Source organism: Bufo gargarizans, chromosome 1, assembly GCF_014858855.1.
Source record: "Bufo gargarizans isolate SCDJY-AF-19 chromosome 1, ASM1485885v1, whole genome shotgun sequence".
Lineage (NCBI taxonomy): Eukaryota > Metazoa > Chordata > Amphibia > Anura > Bufonidae > Bufo > Bufo gargarizans.
This window is the reverse complement of record NC_058080.1, coordinates 73,999,802-74,015,961: the sequence shown is the minus strand read 5'-3', so window position 1 is coordinate 74,015,961 and position 16,160 is coordinate 73,999,802.

Genomic DNA, 16,160 nt, shown 5'->3' with positions numbered 1-16,160 from the left:
TGGTCCCTTTGAGATCGTGAGTATGGTCAACAACGTTGCAGCCAAGCTCCAGTTGCCTACTTCCCTGGGAATCCACCCGGTATTCCACGTGTCCTTGTTGAAACCACACCGTGCCAACCCATTCCCGGACCGGGCACCTGCTCCACCACCTCCCATCCAGGTGAATAACGATGATGAGTATGAAGTCCAGGAGATCCTGGACTCCCGCCGTCCGGCGTGGGGTCCTGGAGTATCTCATCCACTGGAAGGGGTACGGTCCCGAGGAGCGTTCCTGGGAGCCCTTGGGGAATGTCCATGCGGCCGCCAAAGTGCGGGCGTTCCATCGGGCTCACCCCGAGAGGCCTTCCCAGGGTCGCGTCCGGAGGCCGCTCCTTGGTGGGGGGCTCTGTCAGGAAGCAGGGGGTGTTACCCCTACTCTGGGACCACGGGCACGGCGCAGGGCACGGGTTCCCCTTCGGCTCGGTAGAACACCTGGTGCCCGAGGTGCGGGTGCACGGCGTGTGCGCAGTACACAGGCTGCTCGCACATTTCCGGGTGCATAGAGTTCTTGCATTATCCGGCTGTCAGGTGTGAGCCTTGCTGAGGGAGATTCCCAGTACACACCTTCCACCTTCCTCGCCTGCCATTGGTTCCTGGGGAGGGTGGTTCCTACCTTCCCTGGCTATAAAGACCTGGCCTGAGCTCTGGTTCATTGATGAGTTATTCCACCTTATGGTGAACACCTAGCCTCCCTGCAGATCCTTCTATTGCCTGTTGTTTCTTTGTATCCTTCCCGGCTACTGACCCCTGGACTGTCTTCCGCCTTGAACCTTTGCTGCCTGCCTCGACCCGGATTGGACATTGACTACCCCTCTTGGATTATCCCTAAACTTGTACCGCATTCTGGGCTGTCAGCTGCTTACTGCCAGTGGGTTCCTCATCCCACTACTGGCTCCCTGGGAGGTTCTGACATACGGTGTACAAGGGGTTAAACACAATGGTGGCTCTGCATGGGTTAATACCTGCAGGCCAAGGAATACAGCAGAGCAGCTGCATGCTCAATAGAGCAGCAGAGCAGGGGTTAACCAGGGGATGCAGGAAGGGGGCGATTCAGGGGTAATCAGGGGTCTCAGGGCAGAGTAGGGGAACAGGGCACTGAAGGGGTTAACAGGGGACTGGGGAGCAGAGGTGCAGAGCAGGGGACTGTGAACAGAGCATTGAAGGGGTTAATGCTCCTCAGGGCCTTGCAGAGCAGATGCAGGGCAGCAGGCTGACTGTGTACTGGGGTGGCAGGGCAGGGGTTAAGGGCAGCAGCAATGCTGCTGAGATTACAGGGTCCACTGGGGGAAGGGGTTAATGGCAGGGGGCAGTGAGATCCCAGGGAGAAAGGATTAGGGGTTAAGGGCAGCAAGGGTTAAGGAGGAGGCAGGACAGGGAAAGCGATACTTAGTCTGTATAACTTCTGCTCCGTCCTTCTGCTCTCCTCCTCTGGGCTGCTCTGGGCTCAACTACTCAGGGCTCTCCAACTCTCTTCTCAGTTCCTGTTCCGGGTGCAGGGCTCAGTGCTGCCTGCGCTCTCTCTCTCTTCTCTGGGGGGGTGCCGATCATTTCTTCAGAGCGCAGCACATTGCTGCCTGCGCTCTCCTGTATGGAGGGGTCCCGTTCTGAGCACCGGATCCGCTCATCTTCAGGGGGGGGGTGCCGATCTCTCCGAGCGCAGTGCTGCTGGGTATTTAAACCCTGCAGCACTCGCGCGCGTTTTACCGCCCTGCGCCAGCCCGCGCTCCCAGGCAGGGGGATCCTTTGATCCTCCTGCCTGTGGAGATATCGCACATCTCTGGCGCTGTAATTACAGCGCCGGAGGTGAGCGGCACACAGGGGCATGGGAACTCTGTTCCCATGTCCCTGTTAGGCATAAGGGACCAAGGGCAGAGGATCTTTATTGATCATCTGTCCTTTGAAGAGGCCGAAACTGGACATAATTGTCCAGTTGTCGGTCTCTCCCCACCCAGCAGGCACATTCCAGAGGGGGGGTATCCATGGGAGCTTCTGGGGACAGTTAACTGTATATATATCCACTTATAGATGCTTGGGGCACATCTATAAGTATATATATATACATACATATATATATATATAACACAGGGGGTCTCAATGGGCAGCAATAAGCCCACCCATACATATATTATATACATAGAGATGTATGCTGACAAAGGGGCATACATACATCTCTATGTATACACCTACTACCTGGATGGGCCCATGCAAAAGGGCCAATATATATATGCATATATGTAAGGGCATATATACATATATATTTAAATCCAACACTCCCCTCAACAAAAACATTGAACTTAATGCTGTATTGTAGCAAAATACGAAAAAAGTCAAGGGGGGTGAATGCTTTTGCAAGGCACTGTATTTGTGTTGAAAGAGTTTAGTGGCCTATTTCAGTACAAAAAGGAAAAAATATAGGCATTTCACTTCTGCAGTTATATGTGGTGAAAGCGTTCAGTATCCCATTTCAGTACAAAAAGGAAAAAAATATACACACTTCACTGTTTCATTTTTTTGTGAAAGAGTTTAGTGGCCTATTTCAGTACACAAAAGGAAAAATATATACACATTTCACCTCTGCAGTTATATGTGGTGAAAGCGTTCTGTGTCTTATTTCAGAACAAAAAGAAAAAAATATATACACTTCACTGGTGCACTTATTTGTGACAAAAGCATTTAGTGGCCTATTTCAGTACAGAAAGAAAAATATATACGCACTTTACTGGTGCATTTATTTCAGCTAAAAGCGTTTACTGGCTTATTTCAGTACAAAAAGATAAATATATTCTCAGTTCACTTCTGCAGTTATATGTGTTGAAAGCATTTACTGGCCTATTTCCGTACAGAAAGAAAAACATATACGCACTTCACTGGTGCACTTATTTGTGACAAAAGCGTTTAGTTGCCTATTTCAGTACATAAAGAAAAATATAGAAGCACTTCACTGGTGCATTTATTTCTGCTGAAAGCGTTTATGTCACGGCCTATGGTTTACGCTGTGACACTGTTGCCACACTTGCGGTTGCCCGCGGCAACGTATTGCTGTGAGAGCATGCGGTGGCAGTGTCTCGGCCTTCTGGGTGATTGCCGTGACATGGTTGCCATGCGTGCTGTTGCCGGTGGTTACGTGGTTTGGTATGCTTGTGTGTGCACTTCCCCTTTAAGTGGATTTCTTCCCCTGTCTGGTGATATAAGGGTTAACTACCTTGCTGGGTGTGGTCACTTGTGCTTCTTATACCTGTGGCTTTAGGTTAGGAGTCTGTTGTACTCCAGCCTTGGTGTGTGCTGGAAGTAAGCTCCTTGTCTGGTTGTTACATCTGTCCAGTGAGGGCCACCCTAGATGTTCAGTGTTATCCCGGTGTCTCCTTCCCTTCCTGTCCCTGTTTGTATGGAGTGGGTTAGGTTCAGGGTGTTTGTGTGTCTAGTTTGGTGTTACATGTCTGGTGGTGTTTGGTGCCCAGCATGTTTGCTAGACATTCCCCTGTCTCATGTTTATTGCAGCTATGGGTGTCTTGGGTTCCTGTGTGGTTTGTGGTGTGTGCTGTGTCCTTTAATGTTGGTGTGGACAGCAGCACTTGTGCACGGGTTCCAGTCAGTGTGTCTGTGGCAGGTAAGTGTGTTATTGATTTCGCTTACCTGCCATCTCCTTTTGCTGTATGTGTTCCCCTCTCCTTGCAGCCTGGCCTAAGATAGAGACTCCTGTTCCTCCATTACTGGGATAAACAGGTCGTCTCTTCCCTGCTCCTTGGTGAGGGATTGCCAGGGCGACTTAGGGTTTCTGGGAATCCTGAGTATGAGTCGTGCTACTATCGGAGTCCGCTTATACGGTGAGGAGTCAGGGAGAGGATTAGGGAAGCTGTAGGAGGTGACCTGCTCCCTTATTACTCCTTTTGGCCAGGCTGATTCCCTTTTACCCTTTGACACCGCACGGTGGGGGGTTTCCCCCACTCCCCGCCGTGACAGTTTACTGGCCTATTTAAGTATAAAAATATAGTCTCATTTCACTTGTGCAGTCATACAGTCCTGATCAAAAGTTTAAGACCACTTTAAAAATGGCAAAAAATCATATTTTACATTGTTGGATCTTAACAAGGTTCCAAGTAGAGCTTTAACATGCAACAAGAAGAAGTTAGAGTGAGACAAAACATTTTTTGAGCATTCAATTAATTGAAAATAATGATTAAACTGAAACAGGCTGTTTTTCAGCTGATCCAAATCTTAGGACAACATGCCTTTAAAAGACCAAATCTGTGCAAAGATGTGGATTCAATGTCAGGTAGTCACACGTTGTGATGGCAAAGGCAAGAAAACTCTCCCTTTTTGAACGTGGTCGGGTTGTTGAACTGCATAAGCAGGGTCTCTCACAGCACGCCATTGCTGCTGAGGTGGGACGCAGTAAGACAGTCATTTGGAATTTCTTAAATGATCCTGAGGGTTATGGAACAAAAAAGTCAAGTGGAAGACCCCAAAATTTTTTATCAGCACTGAGCCGGAGGATCCAATTGGCTGTCCGTCAAGACACTGGACGATCCTCGACCTAAATTAAGGCCCTTACTGGTGCTGACTGCAGCCCCATAACCATCAGACGGCATCTGAGACTGAAGGGCTTCATAAACAAAAAACGTCTTCAAAGACCTCGTCTCCTTGAACACCACAGAACTGCTCGTTTGGACTTTGCAAGAGAGCACCAAACATGGGACATTAATAGGTGGAAGAAAGTTTTTTTCTTTGATGAGAATTTTTATTACCTTGGTGGTCCTGATGGTTTCCAACGTTACTGGCAAGACAAGCAGATCCCACCTGAGATGTTTTCTACGTGCCACAGTGGAGGGGGTGCCATAATGGTCTGGGGTGCTTTTTCCTTCAGTGGAAGTGGAGCTTCAGGAAGTGCAGGGGCGTCAAACGGCAGCTGGCTATGTCCAGATGTTGCAGAAAGCATTCCTCATGACTGAGGGCCCTCGTTTGTGTGGTAATGACTGGGTTTTTCAACAGGACCACGCTACAGTACACAATGCCCGCAGGACAAGGGACTTCTTCCAGGAGAATAACATCACTCTTTTGGCCCATCCTGCGTGTTCCCCTGATCTAAATCCAATTGAGAACCTTTGGGGATGGATGGCAAGGGAAGTTTACAAAAATGGACAACAGTTCCAGACAGTAGATGGCCTTTGTGCAACCGTATTCACCACTTAGGAAATGTTCCCGCTCACCTCATGGAAACACTTGCATCAAGCATGGCGAAACAAATTTTTGAAGTGATAAACAATAACGGCGGAGCTACTCATTACTGAGTTCATGGTTGGAAGTTGGATTTCTGTTTTGGGGGGGTTTAGAGGTTTTTTGGAGGTATGGTCCCAAACTTTTGATCAGCTGAAAAACAGCCTGTTTCAGTTTATTCATTGTTTTCATTAAATTGAATGCTCAAAAAATGTTTTGTCTCACTCCCATTTCTTCTTGCTGCATGTTGAAGCTCTACTTGGAACATTGTTAAGATCCAGCCATGCTAAATATGATTTTTTGCCATTTTTTAAGTGGTCTTACACTTTTGATCAGGACTGTATGTGTTGAAAGCATTTACTGGCCTATTTCAGTACAGAAAAAAAACATGTATAAAAATAAGACTGGATGCCCAGCTTCCAAAAAAGACGTAGTTCTTTATTCCAATGACACACAGAATAAAAAATCCAACATGGCAAGCAAGTTGACTTGCTTGCCATGTTGGATTTTTTATTCTGTGTGTCATTGGAATAAAGAACTACGTCTTTTTTGGAAGCTGGGCAGCCCGTCTTATTTTTATACAGTTCTAAACTTGGTGCCTTTTCCAAGCACAGTCAGTGCTTCCATCTTAAGACTGATCAGGTGAGCGCAGCCCCTGGAACTTTTTACCTTTGTGTTTTCAGAAAGAAAAACATATACGCACTTCACTGGTGCATTTATTTCTGCTAAAAGCGTGTACTGGCCTATTTCAGTGCAAAAAGAAAAATATATTCTCAATTTACTTCTGCAGTTATATGTGTTGAAAGCGTTTATTGGCCTATTTCAGTACAGAAAGAAAAATACAGAATTTTTCGCTTTATAAGACGCACCTGATGATAAGACGCACCTAGGTTTTTGAGGAGGAAAATAAGAAAAAAATATTTTGAACCAAAAGGTGTGCTTTTGGTAGGTTTTGAACTAATGGTGGTCTGTGGATGCCGCACTGTTATGGGAATCTGTGGATGCCGCACTGTTATGGGGATCTGTGGATGCCGCACTGTTATGGGGATCTGTGGATGCCGCACTGTTATGGGGATCTGTGGATGATGCACTGTTATGGGGATCTGTGGATGCCGCACTGTTATGGGGATCTGTGGATGACGCACTGTTATGGGGGGATCTGTGGATGACACACTGTTATGGGGGATCTGTGGATGATGCACTGTTATGGGGGGATCTGTGGATGACGCACTGTTATGGGGGATCTGTGGATGATGCACTGTTATGGGGGATCTGTGGATGATGCATTGTTATGGGGGGATCTGTGGATGAGACACTGTTATGGGGGATCTGTGGATGATGCACTGTTATGGGGGGATCTGTGGATGACGCACTGTTATGGGGATCTGTGGATGACGCACTGTTATGGGGGATCTGTGGATGATGCACTGTTATGGGGGGATCTGTGGATGACACACTGTTATGGGGGATCTGTGGATGATGCACTGTTATGGGGGGATCTGTGGATGACGCACTGTTATGGGGATCTGTGGATGACGCACTGTTATGGGGGGATCTGTGGATGACACACTGTTATGGGGGATCTGTGGATGATGCACTGTTATGGGGGGATCTGTGGATGACGCACTGTTATGGGGGATCTGTGGATGATGCACTGTTATGGGGAATCTGTGGATGACGCACTGTTATGGGGGATCTGTGGATGATGCACTGTTATGGGGGATCTGTGGATGATGCATTGTTATGGGGGGATCTGTGGATGAGACTGATGGGGGATCTGTGGATGACACTGATGGGGAATCTGTGGATGACACTGATGGGGGATCTGTGAATGACACTGAGGGGGGATCTGTGCATTACACTGAGGGGGGATCTGTGCATTACACTGATGAGGGATCTGTGGATGACACTTATGGGGATCTGTGGATGACACTTATGTCCTCCACAGATCTCCATAAGTGTCATCTACAGATCCCCCATCAGATGCATCAGTGTGGAGGGAGGAGGCGGGGACACTCATGGCAGGGCCCAGTGCAGTGACTCTACTCTAATACACTGGGCCCCGCAACTGTTAAACATTCAATCTAATCTATATCTGATTGTATATGCTCTGTACGGTACTTACTGTAGTACCGTAAGTATAACATTAAGACGGCGCAGACCGGCATCTCCCTTTGTCATGCGCAGCTTGCCGCAGCTCCCTCCTCATGCGCCGCCTGCCTGTTCATTCATAAAGTGAGATAAGCAGGCAGGCGGCACATGAGGAGGGAGCTGGGGCAGGCGGCACATGACCGAGGGATCTGGGGCAGGCGGCGCATGAGGAGGGAGCTGCGGCAGGCAGCACATGACCGAGGGAGATGCCGGTCTGCGCCGTCTTAATGCTATGTTTACGGTACTACAGTAAGTACCGTACAGAGCATATACAATTAGATATAGATCAGATTCAATGTTTAACAGTTGCGGGGCCCGGTGTATTAGAGTAGAGTCACTGCATCGGGCCCCGCCATGAGTGTCCCCGCCTCCTCCCTCCACACTGATACTTCGCTGGCCGCGCTGTGCAGCACAGCGGCCAGCGAAGTATTCGCTTTATAAGACGCATAGCCATTTCCCCCCCCACTTTTGGGGGGGGAGGGAAAGTGCGTCTTATAAAGCGTACACACTTCACTGGTGGATTTATTTCTGCTAAAAGCGTCTACTGGCCTATTTCAGTATAAACAAAAAAAAAATTTTTGGATGTTTTTATGGGTGTTTTAATTTGCTTTTAATTTATTTAGTTCAGTTAAAAGTATGTCAGACAAAAAAGTGCCAGACCATGCACAGAGAAGTGGCAGAGGCATAAATGTTTCTGGTACAAGCTGAGGTCACAGCAGAGTAAGGGGGCGTGGCAGCAGAAGTCGCAGCGAGAGGCCTGAGCGGCCTGTGTCATCTAGCGGTCGTGTCTTGACCAGCAACCCAGCGGTTATTGATTGGTTAACTCCGTCCACTTCACCCCAAGTGACATCAGACTCCCCCAGCCAAGAGTCGGTGGGTTCGTCAGACACAACCCTTAGTTGGCATGGCCCGGGAGCAGGCCCTGTGCCCTCACCTGTCCTAAACTTGCATCTGTCCTTTGCTGTTCCTCAGCCACAGAAGTATTGTATGCTATGGGCTAAGCTCCACTATAAAGCGAGGACGAGCTACTAGAGGACAGTCAGCAGCTACTGCCCAGCCAAGATCTGGAGGAGACATCCGCCACTTCCTCCGCTAGGCGGGCAAGTAGTGATGAGGAGAGTGGCGTGGGAAGTGGTATTGCGAGCGGTCAGGCTCCTGACCCAGAGACCATTGAAGAGGACATCAGTGACGTGCAGACATTACTCGCTGATGATGAAGCCGATCGCACTTGGAAGGCGGGTGCAGAAGGGGCTTCATCATCATCAGGAGAAGAGGGTGGCAGCTTGCCTGTGAGGCAGCGGCTGAGCCAGCAAGGTGGTAGCAGGGCTGGGAGTCAGCAGGGTGGCGGCAGTGGGAGGTTGGGAGCCAAACTTGTCCAGGGTAGACCACCTGCTTTGCATCAGCCTACCTGCCTAAGAAGTAGTGGTGCAGGGATTTACAAAGGCAGCGACGGTTTCAGTCAGTCAGTGCAGACTATTGGGGGGAAAATCATCTACTCGGCGGTGTGACAGTTTTTTTTATTAAGCTGCCAGAGGAGGTTAACGTGGCCATATGTAGAATATGTGGGCAGAAGGTGAAGCGTGGCCAAGGTGCCAACATATGCAGCGTCGCCATAAAGTGGCCTGGGAGAACCATGGCTCCGATATGGTGGTCCAGCCCGCTGCAGCTACCGCTGCTTCACCCAGTAGCATGCACCAGGTTTCAGCCAGTCAAGGATCCACCACCTCAGACAAAGGGAGCTGTCTGTCATTCCCAACTTCTGCTGGTCCAGATGCTCCTGCTCCTCCTCCTACTCCTCGTCAGTAATTTTGTCAGCAATCGATCACCAAAGCGATTGCCAAGAGACAGCAGTATGCATGCACGCATCCAACGACGCAGAAGCTAAACATGCTCCTGTCCAAGTTGCTGGTGCTGCACTCCCTCCCTTTCCAAGTGGTAGAACAGAAGGTGGGCCAGTCCTTTTAGCCTGTCTGTGTCTGCCAAAGTGCATGGCAGTGCCGAAGTGTGCAGCTGTAACTATGGTCAGGGACAGTACATGTCCTTTACGGCCCACTGGGTGAATGTGGTTCCTGCACAGCCACACCAGCAACGTGGCCAGGTCACGCCGCTTCCAGCCTCCACGTTGTCACGCCTTTGGTTCTGCGGCAATGTCCGCCTCTGCCTCCTCATCCTCCACCATGTCTTCCACTGCAGGACAAGTCACAGTGCCCCTCCAGCATACCATATGTGCAAGGCACGGCGGTCTCACGCTGTTCTGCACCTCGTTTCCCTTTGGCAAACTAAGTCACACAGAGGAAGAACTGCTCCGTGTCCTTCATCAAGAAATTGAATCATGGCATTCTCCCCGACAACTTAAAATCGGAACCATGTTGACTGACAATGGGAAGAACATTGTGTCGGCGCTGTGTCAAGGAGGGCTGAGCCATGCGCCCTGCATGGCACTCGTCTTGAATCTGGTTGTCAAGCGCTTCCTGAAGTCTTCCACCCATCTGCAAGACATCCTAAAAACGGGCAGGAAACTTTGCATGCACTTCAGCCACTATTTTGCCTTTTGGCCTGGCTGACGTCATCATTTATTTCACACTTCTTCTGATCTGTCAGAAGGAAGGAAAAATGAGAAACACAACGGATCCTGTCTGTGTAGCAGCTGTGTAACCTGTATGGTCCCATCAGAATTGGCTTATGATTTGGTAGCCAAAAGCAGAAGTAAGTACAAAGCACAGAAGACATGCAAATATTCCATTCACGCGTCATCTCTGTTTTACATTTACTCCTGTTTTTTTTTTTTTTTTGTATTAGCAATGCTAATGGATTATTGAGCAAATGCTGACCTAGTTAAGGCATATGTTCCACAGACAGGATCTGTTTTTTGTGGGTTATTGTTTTGACGGATCAAAGGAAGGGCAAAATAATCAGTGACGTCAACACAAACTTACTGCTGACACCCTCTCCACTCTGTCGGGGGCTCTACTTGTATACGCGTTTAATAGAACAGGTTCCGTAGACATCTATGTGGAATCAGCTGATGACGGTGTAAAAGGAGTGCGCTTCTTCTTGACGCTAACATCTACTTGTAAGGCTGAGTTCATACTTGAGTTATTTGGTCAGTTTTGGCCCCGTGACTGCCCAAATAAGTGAAGTGTGCAGTGACTCTAAGAGCGACACCTGTCATTTGCGTGTCATACTGACTCACAGTATTGTTTCACTACCAGAGCAGACTCCCTATGCGTGTTACTGCAAGGCACAGTGTTCTACACCACTAGAAAGGCTCTCAGCAGCCAGGAAATATAAATTTTTTAACGTAATTCGCCTCAAATATATTCGGATTGAACAGAATTTTTCCCGAAAGTTTTGAAAAATTCGCTCATCTCTAGTTGACACATTAAATGTAGTCGGAGCAATATAAATATATATTCAGCAAGCTCTCCGTAGTGTCAGCGGCAGGTGCAGCGCCACTATTGAGATTGTGTGTAGATTCAAGTCACCAAATCCATTATTTTCTGCATCCTCCCTGGCTTGAGCAGTGGCAGTAATTGCACATATACACATAGCTTAATATACATCTTAAAATTAGAAAAAAAAATATGTTATGAAGACATCATAGACTTTGGGCCTGTAAAGTGATAATTTTGGTGTATTAGAGTACAAATCAATTTTAACCTGTTGGGGACACAAGGCGTACCTGTACGCCCTGATGTCCTGGTACTTAAGGACACAGGGCACACAGGTACGTCCTGTGTAGTTCTAATCACCGCTGCGCGGCGGGCGGTGATCGGGACTGGGTGCCTGATGAAATCAATCAGCAGGCACCCTGGGTCAATGCTGAGGGGGGTCCTGTGACCATATCGGCGATCACTGCAAACCGCAGGTCAATTCAGACCTGCGGTTTGCAGCGCTTTCGGAGGTTTCTGATCCCCGAGGTGTGTATGTACGCCAAAATAGTACCAATAAAATCGTCACCTCAACCCACAAAAAATTTGCATCTACATGAGACAATGGGCCAAAAAAAAAAAAAAACTATGGCTCTCGGACTAAAACAAAAAAATAAATAGAACGGTGTCAAAAAAACAATTTTTTGTCACCTTACATCACAAAAATTGTACTAGCAAGTGATCAAAAAGTCGTATGCCCCCCAAAATAGTGCCAATCTAACCGTCATCTCATCACACAAAAATTACACCCTACCTTAGACAATCACCCAAAAACTAAAAAAAACTATGTCTCTCAGAATATGGAGACACTAAAACATGATTTTCTTTTTGTTTAAAAAATAATATTATTGTGTAAAACTTAAAGAAATTAAAGAAAGAATACATATTAGGTATCGCCACGTGCGTAACGACCGGCTCTATAAAAATATCATATGACATAACCCCTCAGGTGAACACTGTCAAAAAAAGTTTAATAAAAACTGTGCTAAAAAAACATTTGATTTGTCACCTTACGTCACTAAAAGTGCAACACCAAGTGATCAAAAAGGCATATGCCCCCCACAATGGTGCCAATCTAACTGTCACCTCAAAAAATGATACCCTACATAAGACAATCGCCCCAAAAATTTAAAAAACTTTGGCTCTCAGACTATGGAGACACTAAAACATTTTTTTGTTTAAAAAATTATATTATTGTGTAAAACCTAAATAAATAAAAAAAAAGGTATACATATTAGGTATTGCCACGTCCATAAGAACCTGTTCTATAAAAATACCATATGACCTAACCCCTCAGGTGAACACTGTAAATTTTTTTTTTTTAAACGGTGTCAAAAAAGCTATTTTATTGTTACCTTACATCACAAAATAGCAAGCGATCAAAAAGTCATATGCACCCTAAAATTGTGCCAATCTAACTGTCATCTCATCCCGCAAAAATTATACACAACCTGAGACAGTTTACGACCACATATGGGGCATTTCTGTAAACGACAGAATCAGGGCAATAAATATTAAGTTTTTGTAAATAATAGTGTAACACCGCGCGCTATAGTAAAACTAATACCGAAAAAATTACATAGACCGCTCTCCTCTTTATCACGTACTATGCAAACTGCTATAGATAATATATTTGAGTCCGGGTCCTACCTTCACTCAGATGTATCTACCGCGTTGTAGTGTTCCGTGATGGTCCACGTGTCTGTTCTGTGTTTGATGCAGGGCAGAAGACGTGGATCCAGGGGAGGATGGCTGTGGCGTCGGTTTTGTATTAAGGCACTAGGATATAGTTCGCCCCGGCCGGTAGCAAACTACACCGGTTACCTATTTTTGATTAAAGCTCACGTCTGAGCTGGTGACGTCACCGCTGGTAAGCTACGGGTAGCAGTGGAGATCAATCCTATGCGTTTCAAGTGCAGCGGCACTCTTCCTCAGGGAATGTTACCTCCACTGCATTACTGCTTGTTATTTATAGTCCGTGCTGTCCATCCTTCCCACCCCTTTGTCTCTGTACTTATTCAAAACCAAATAGTTCAATTTCTGAGTTAAGGCCTTTGGGCAACATGGTATCCAGGTGAAATATCCATTCTGTTTCTTTTTTCGATTGTTTCTTAATGTAGTCTCCTCCTCGGGCATCTAGTTCTACTTTGTCTATGCCCATAAAGGACATACCTTCTAATTGTCCTCCATGTTCCTCCGTAAAATGCCTAGATAGGGGATGCCCTATAGATTTTTTCTTTATATTATATATATGTTCGCTAATGCGTTTTTTCAATTTTCTCTTAGTGCGTCCAATATATAACTTGTTACAGGGACATTTGATGGCATAAATAACCCCTTCTGTATTGCACGAGATGTGGCTCCTTATTTTTTGTTCAAAAGTGCCCTCAAGGTTTTTTATGTGCTGCATTTTTACAGTGTTTTTAGCTGTACTTTTACATGGGGCACATATTTTGCAGGGAAAAAATCCTTGCGGAAGATTGGTTTTTATATTTGCCTTTCTCCCCACAATTCCTGCGCCTTTACTGGTCGAAGCAATCTTACTACCTATATTGGTTGCCCTTTTATATATGAAGACCGGTCTTGTTGGTATGAGGTTGCCTACAATTTTGTCTTCTTTTAGTATGTCCCAATATTTTCCTACGATTTTTTTGAGGATATAGGATTGTGTGTTATATGGGATTATAATGGGTGGTATTTTATCTTTCATTTCTATTTCTTTCTGTTTTTTATCTTCATTTTTCTTTGTTATTAATTTTTCTCTTTCTATCATTTTTATTTCTTTTTTCTGACATTCCACTACATCCACATTATATCCTTTTGCTATAAACTTTTTTCCTAGGATCTCTGCCTCTTTCTCGTATTCATTAATTTCTGTACAATTTCTTCTTAGGCGAAGGAACTGACTTCTAGGGATATTATCCAGCCATCTAGGCAAATGACAACTCTCTCTATTGATATAGCTGTTTGAGTCTGTGGGTTTTGAATATGTTTTTGTGTTAATACAATCCCCTGTAACATAGATAGTGAGATCTAAAAAATTAATTACATTGGTACTGTGCGTCAACGTAAAATCCAAATAAAATTCATTTTTATTAATGTCTTCTAAAAATAATTTAAGTGCACATTCCCCTTTATCCCAAATAAAAATAACATCATCGATGAATCGCCGCCAGAGGACGAGGCCCGCCCGGAGCTCGCCGTTGGGGTGGATATGATCCGCCTCCCACCGCCCAACGTATAAGTTTGCGAACCCCGGTGCGAACCTCGTCCCCATCGCGGCCCCCCATGTCTGCAGATAAAATTCCTCCTTATACTTAAAATAATTTTTTTCCAATATAAATAAAATGCATTCCCCTATGAACTCTATTTGGACACTATCAAGTTCACTTTTCTGATATAAAAAATGTTTGGCTGCTGCGCATCCTTTTTGGTTTTCAATGATGGAATACAAGGATTTTACGTCTAACGTACCTATTATGTATCCTTCTTTCCAATTTATGTCTTGTAAAATTTGCAATACATGATTCGTATCTTTTAAAAAGGAAGGTAGCATTTGTGCGCACGGCTGTAGGAATTGATCTATATACTTAGATAATGTACTGGTCAGGCATTCTATCCCAGATACAATCGGTCTACCTGGGGGTCTCTGTATATCTTTATGAATTTTCGGATTTTGGTAGAAAATTGCTATTTTTGGATTTTTTATGTCTATGTATATACTTTCGTTTTTATTTAGGATGCCTTTCATTTTGCCTTTTTGTATCAATTGTTTTAAGTCTTTTTTGTAGTCCTCTGTGGGATCTTTTTTAAGGTGTTTATATGTTTTTTGATCACCCAAGATATTTAAGACCTCTTTCTCATAATCATCATTGTTTAGTATCACAATGCCGCCCCCCTTGTCTGCGGGGCGGATGATGATTTTATTGTTTTGTTGCATATTCCGTATTGCATCTCTTTCTGCCTTAGTTGTATTACCCATATGATTTTTTCTATATTTATTGACATCTTTAGCTTTTCTTATTTCTCTAGTAACTAAATTTGCAAAGGTGTTTATGGGTATTGAATACTCATTCAATGGATCGAATCTAGACTTTGTTTTCAAATTTGTGTGTATATATATATTCTCATTGGCATCTTGATTATGTCTCTTTATTATATTGTTTTTCTCTTTTTTCTTATAATATCTTTTTAACGCCAATTTTCTCATAAATTTCCTTATTCCCAGAAAGACTTCAAATTTGTTGAAGTACGTGGTGGGGGCAAATTTTAACCCTTTCTTTAAGATGTCATTCTCTGCTTTTGTAAGGGTATGTTCACTCAAATTATATATTTTTTGTCCTAGATTTTCTATATTATCATCTTCTTTTGTTTGTGCCGCTATTATTTGTTTACTTCTTTTCCTTTTATTATGTTTGCCCCCTCTGCATCCTCTTTTTGTATATCTTTTTTGTATATCCTGAAAAAATCCTGTTGCGATGACTTTTTTGCCATTTTTTTATTTTTATTGTTAATACTGTTGTTTTTCCTCATACTTCTTGTTTTACTGTTATATTCCATCATTTGATTTTCCTTTGGTCTCACCACCATCTCCACTTGACTATTTGTATCTCTTTCTTCCTGATCTATATTACTTGTATTTTCTAAATTTCTATTATTTTGTCTTTCCTCATTATTTTCTCCAAGTGGTTTTTGTTTATTTTTGGATGACTGCTCTTTATTTATTTCTATAGCTATATCTATATCTTGTCTCTGTTCATTTTCTAATGGCTCAAATCTATTTTCTGTTTGTATTGAAAATATTTCACTATTTATATGCCTTATTTCAGGATTATTTTCTCTATGTTCTTTATTTCTCCCTTTTCTTATCTCTGGGGTATAGTGGCTGCTCTCCTCCTCCGCATGAATTGTAAAAGTGGAAGGCAGCTCCTCTAAATCCTCTTCTTCCGTTTTTTCTACTTCTATGCTACATTCGTCTACCGTCTGAAATGTATTCCCCTGATTTTCCGTCTCCTCTATTTGATATGGTATATAATCTCTATTGAATTTTCTTCTTTTTTTCTCTCTAATTTCATCTTCTCTGTTATGAATGCGTCTCTTGATGTTATCTACTAGTCCTGTAATGTCGGGTGTAGCGCTAGTTGACAGTAAAATATTAAGTTTTGTTTGGCTGTTAACCATTGCTTTGTTACGGGAAAAAAAAGGATTAAAATTGAAAAATTTGCCAAAAATAGCTGTTTAGGCACCGTTTTTTATTATTTACAACGTTCATCTGACAGGTAATATCAAGTACTATTTTTATAGAGCAGGTTCTTACAGACCTGG